Source organism: Sminthopsis crassicaudata, chromosome 1 (assembly GCF_048593235.1).
Source record: "Sminthopsis crassicaudata isolate SCR6 chromosome 1, ASM4859323v1, whole genome shotgun sequence".
In the NCBI taxonomy this organism is placed as follows: Eukaryota; Metazoa; Chordata; class Mammalia; order Dasyuromorphia; family Dasyuridae; genus Sminthopsis; species Sminthopsis crassicaudata.
Window position 1 is genome coordinate 63,468,105 of NC_133617.1, and position 6,000 is coordinate 63,474,104.

Here is a 6,000-nt window from a genome sequence, read left to right on the forward strand (position 1 = left end):
TCTTAATTTCTAGTTGGATATCATTTTTGCTATAGGTGCAGTCTCTCCTATTGACATGGTCTATGAGGGTGAAGGAGAGTTAGGAATGAATCATTCCCTCTAAGTTTACTAGATTCCCCAAGGCATAAGCAATTCCTTTCCTCAAAAAGAATAGTTATTCCTTTCCTGGCCAAATCTGATATACTTCTGATATATAATGGTCTAGTGGTATATCTAACTTTTTCAGCTAATACCAATAATTTTCCTCTTGTCATTTTATCCAATGACTAGAAGCTACTCATTCTTAGAATCCTAAAATCTTTGATTCAATAGAGGTGCTTAGGAATTGTTTACAACAAATTTATACTTTTGAAGAATGCTTTAGAGATCTGTAGTGATTGTTCTGGTATAGTTTACACATTTTATTGATCGATATCTAAATCCAAAGAGGCATTCTCATCTGATGAAGGAATCAGATCTTGAAGCATTGTGTTATATACAATAATTGGGTGAAGGGGTGAACTCTCTTTTTAAACTTTGGATACATTATAGTACCTGACTGGAACAGACTATCATTCCCCAGATTTTGTTGTCCTTTGTTTGAAGGTAAATTCCTCCAGGTGATTGTTAGTCTTAACTATTTTATTTTGTAATCTCCAGAATGCATAATGACTGACAAATAGTAAGTAAATCATTTATATTTCTTTATTAATTAGTTTTCTCAATGTCTCGGTAAAGTATCAGTTATTGTCTTTGAAGATGAGGAATTTGTGGCTTATTGAAGCTAAATGATTTTCATAGGGTCTCAAAATTAATGTCAAAGGTTGGATTGGGAAATGAGATATTGCCTGACTGATTTCAAATCCTGCCCTCTTCTATATAGTCTTCCCTCTCATGGGGCTAGTCCCACCCCATTACTGTTGAAAAAATTAAATAATGAGCATTAGGATCATCAGAGAAGGTTTGTTGTTAGATATAGCTTTACAGTAAAATCTTTCCACGGAATAGGTTGAAAAAAGCAAGATTGAACAGTAAACGCCATAAAGTCAATGAAATAATGATAATTAAATTCTCCAAAAATAACCCTCGTTTTTTTTCCTACTGGAAAGAACAGGGGAAAATAAAAAGAGACCTTTGTCAAGAGGGGCCGCGTGGCCTAATGGATAAGGCGCCTGATTCCGGATCAGGAGATTGAGGGTTCGAATCCCTTCGTGGTCGTTTTTTCTGTTTCAGATTCAGGACAGCCTATCTTCCCATACTGATCTATCCTCCCTTTTCAATTTAATCCTCTTCCAACCCGAGGTGAAAAGTATCCCTGAGAGTAAACCAATTCTAATTTACATCCAGGTGAAAGTTTAGGTAACGAATGTATTATTCCATGGGTACCAAAGCAAAGACATTAAATACTCCGTGTTCCCAGCGGCGTATGCAGTTGGAGAGCAAGGTTATAACGAAGGAAAATGCTTTGAGATGTTAAAAATCTCATCTCACATCCGGGGAATGAGAGTTCCCCATACCCTAAAGCCACGACCTCTCCAGTTCCAGCAGCATAAGTTGATTGAGCCAAAGAGATTTTTTAAAAAATAGTTTTTATTTACCAGATATATGCATGGGTAATTCTACAATATTGGCAATTGCCAAACCTTTTGTTTTAATTTTCCCCCTCCTTCCCCCTCCCCCCCCATAGCAGGTTGACCAATACATGTTAAATATGTCAAAGTGTCAAAGTACAAATTAAATACAATATATGTATACATGTCCAGACAGTTGTTTTGCTGTACAAAAAGAATCGGACTTTGAAATAGTGTACAATTAGCATGTGAAGGAAATCCAAAATGCAGGTGGACAAAACTAGAGGGATTGGGAATTCTATGTAGTGGTTCATAGTCATCTCCCAGAGTTCTTTCTCTGGGTGTAGCTGGTTCAGTTCATTACTGCTCTATTGGAACTGATTTGTTCATCTCATTGTTGAAGAGGGCCACGTCCATCAGAATTGATCATCATAGTGATGATCTCCTGGTCCTGGTCGTTTCACTCAGCATCAGTTCATGTAAGTCTCTCAAGGCCTTTATGAAATCCTCCTGTTGGTCATTTCTTACAGAACAATAATATTCCATAATATTCATATACCACAATTTATTCAGCCATTCTCCAGTTGATGGGCATCCACTCAGTTTCCAGTTTTTGGCCACCACAAAGAGGGCTGCCACAAACATTCTTGCACACAGAGGTCCCTTTCCCTTCTTTAATATCTCAAAGAGATTTTGTTTATATGAATTTCCTTTTATGTCCATGGGCACATGTATCACATGTCAATGGAGTCAATGAGATAAATCTAGCTTACAGGGTAGCTCCAGAGGATGCTGAGGATTCACGAGATAAAGACAGCAGGCCAAGGGACTCACACTGTAGCCAGCTTTCGGAAAAGAACTTGGGGTATTTCTTAATCCTCCTTCTCTCTCCTGCTCCTCAGCGCACACCCTAACCTCATTCATCCTTCCAGAAGACTACTTAGCCTACTTTGTGGCTTGCTGAGAACCCGCCATCAGCCATTCAGTGTCAAACCTTTGCTTACTTTCTCCTATGATCCATAATCTGAATATGGCTATTTAGGTGAACATGAGGTTAAGGTGCGGTACTTGTATTTGCAGATAGGTTCGGCCCTTCTAAATTTTGATTTGATATCTTTGCTGATTTCGCAGAAGCCTGTCGAACAAAATCTTTCTTACACAATGAAGTATTTTTAATTAGCGATTGAAAAGATTTGACTCCTTCTTAATATTAGATGTTATAGAGGGAAGAATAGGCGGGGCTGGGGACAAAAGAGGGTCAGAAGAGGATCGTTTGCCTTGGAACAGAGGTTTTTTTAACCTGGGTTTCAAATTTCGGGAAGAGGGGCAGGTGGGGGCGGTATATGAGCCAGGAAAAAAAAAATACAATATTCATTAATCTTTGATTTACTTTGTCATTATAGGCATTTTATTGATTCGGTGAAACTGTCCATAGACTCCCCCAGAATGCCAAAGGGGTGCATGAAAAAAAAAACCAAAAACCCCCTCCAAAAAAAATGGAAGCAGTCCTGTCTCAGTATTAAGTCTAGTACTGTGCTTTGCACAGAGTAGGCGCTTTAAAAAATATCTCTTGGTAGTCCTGTGGCGCTCCTGCAAAACTAAGTGACTAGGACCCTCTCCTCCTTGAGATGCAACACTTTCTCTCCCCGTTTCCACTTCTAGATTCTCCCCATTTGTGCATCACCTTGGCAACTACCCTCTTTGAATCGGGAGGAAGCATATTTTGGTTCTGCTTCCATCTTGGATACAGTTTTGGCGGAGGCTAAGAGAAATCGGGTTTTAGTTTTGTTCCTGGGCACTTTTTCTGTGCTCCAGGTTGAACCGAAATCTCGACAGTATTTTTTTTTTTTTAATGAATGGAAGTCCCAGCCAGATTCCCTCAATAATTCGATTACTTAGCATCCTTTATGATATCTAGGTCGAATATCAAAATGTGAACCTTATTAGCAGAGGATGGTTTCGATCCATCGACCTCTGGGTTATGGGCCCAGCACGCTTCCGCTGCGCCACTCTGCTACACAAGAAGGTGGCTTTAAAAATGCTTTTAATAGGTGTCATTTTCCGTGGCTATTTTCACTATTGAGGTGATTCAGGCTACTTTCAATGGTCTTGTGATGGAGAAAGCCATTTGCACCCAGAAAGAAAACTGAGGGAACCGAATGTGGATCCCAACATTGTATTTTCACTCTTTTTGTTATTTGCTTGCATTTTGTTTTCTTTCTCTCTCTCTCTTTTTTTTTTTTCTCTTTTAGATCTGATTTTTTGGCATGATCATTGGGGAAATATGTAAAGAAGAATTGCACATGTTTAACACACACACACACACACACACACACACACACACACATTTGGAACACAAGGTTTTGCCAGGGCAAATGTTGAAAACTATCTAGACATATATTTTTGAAAATAAAAAGCTTTAAAAATAGCTATTATTTTTCTTTAGGCGTTTCCTTTAGACACATACACACATATATTTAAAATGTAGCTTAGTTTCTAAGACGCTGTTATAAATGTATGTATATATGTGTATCTATACATACATATTTAAAATATAGCTTATTTAATTTCCCAGAAAATGAAAGATGCTGTTATAAATGTATGTATATATGTGTGTTTATACTATACACACACATATAATTGTCTTGACATTTCTTATTTTAAAATTCAAGTTATTTCTCAACTCTACATATCCTTCAATATCTTCCTTTGCCAATTTTTTTCATGTTAAAAGATTTGATGGGAAGTAGGACCAGAGAATTGTGAGTGAAGAAAATAAAGAGAGAAAGGAAGAGAAGAGAAGCTACTGTAGAAACTAGTTTTCTTCCTCTCTGTTTAACAGCTCTTAGGTGACCATGAAGATTCTGAGAAAATTATTGTTTTATTCCCTCGACAATATCCTTGGCAGGTGATCGTTCAGTTCTCTGCAGTCGACAGAGTGTTGTTGGACCTGGAAGGAAAAAATCAAAAAGACTTGAATTTAAATTCACACTATATGTATCACTCTGGGCAAATCATTTAACCGATGTTTCTTTCATCAGTAAAATGGGGATAATAGCACCTACTTTCCAGGGATGTTGTGAGAATCAAATGAGATAATAATTGTAAAGCGTTTAGCAAAATTATATAGGACAATAGTCCTATATAACTGTTAGCTATTGTTTTTACTTATTACACAATTATCCCATTTTATTATTTGATATCTTGCTTCTCCATCTGTGCTCATATGTTCTCTTTCTTTCTGTTATATTTTAAAGACTAAGTTCAAATAATTTCCTAAGGAATCCTGGCGGTCTATTACTTGTGTTTTTTAGCCAGTTTCAATGGTCTTAACGTGGTAGACAGACAAGCAATTCTTTCAAATCCTTACCCAATATTTTATAATTGCATTGCCCTAAATATCCACCAGATGGCAGTGATTTCCCTTTAAATCAGCTATCAATTGCCTTAAATCCGTTTTTCTTAGGCCAGACAAGAAGCTATTATTAGGTGGTTTAATTCTATTTAGAAAAAAAGAAGCATTTTCTCTTACTCTCGCCCTTAGCCCTCCCGCGTTATTTTTTCTCCAGAAGGATGGGGAAAGGCAATTTATAAAAACTTAAAGCACATATTTGTAGTGATTGCTTTCTTTCTTCAGGGGAAGAGAGATCATAGTCTAGCCTGAATAGTTCTTGCTTATACTGGATAGAGCAGAATCAGAATGTTTTCTTTCGCCTTGGAGATTAAATTAGTCATTTAGCCGGTGAAAAATTGAGGGGTAGCTTTCTCTATTTTCTTTCAACCATTTTGGAATGGATATAAGGATGTTTTTCTTATTGCACATTTTGTGTACGTGTTGGTGAAGGTGGAGGGAGGAGTGGCGAGGTTAGTGTGATATTGAAAAGGAATAGAAAAGAGTTAAGATTAAGATGAATTTTGTTTCTTTAGATGGAAACTAAGATTTTAATTACAATTTCCAGTGTTCACAGATCCTCTTTCCTTTCGGAGCTGAGATTTTTCCTCTTGCAACTTTAGGGGTCCATGTTTTCCTCCCCCATTCTTCTGATCAGGATTCAGGAAACCAATGTCATTATTCAATATCTTTGTCTTGTAACGCCGAAAAGTTGCTTGGGAAAGAATTTTTTTTTACTCACGTTCAAAATGTTGTGCCCTCTCTGAGGCTCGAACTCAGGACCTTCAGATTATGAGACTGACGCGCTGCCTACTGCGCTAAGAAGGCTTCGGAAGCGTATGCCGAATTGTAACTTCTTCAGTAAGAATTTTCTTGGCTTTCAAGTTACAGAGATATTTTAAATTCTTTCGTTTTTCATTAATATTCCTTAACATTAAAATGTTGTGTTTTTTTTTTTTTTTTTACAGAGCTTTCAGAAGAAAATTTTTAGGCCTTTTCTTGTTTATCCATATCTTGCATTATTTTTTTTTTTTTTTAACATGAGGATAAGGTACCTGG

General features: G+C 37.0%; 3 non-coding genes across 3 annotated transcripts; 1 reads left to right on the forward strand and 2 right to left on the reverse strand.

Moving 5' to 3' along the window:
- Positions 1 to 1,124: 1,124 nt before the first annotated feature.
- On the forward strand, positions 1,125 to 1,197 carry TRNAR-CCG (transfer RNA arginine (anticodon CCG)). The gene has a single exon. It is a non-coding gene; the product is annotated as a tRNA-Arg (tRNA).
- A 2,297-nt stretch (positions 1,198 to 3,494) lies between these two features.
- TRNAM-CAU (transfer RNA methionine (anticodon CAU)) lies at positions 3,495 to 3,566 on the reverse strand. Its single transcript has one exon. It is a non-coding gene; the product is annotated as a tRNA-Met (tRNA).
- Positions 3,567 to 5,696: 2,130 nt separating this feature from the next.
- On the reverse strand, positions 5,697 to 5,769 carry TRNAM-CAU (transfer RNA methionine (anticodon CAU)). The gene has a single exon. It is a non-coding gene; the product is annotated as a tRNA-Met (tRNA).
- Between the last annotated feature and the right edge of the window lie 231 nt (positions 5,770 to 6,000).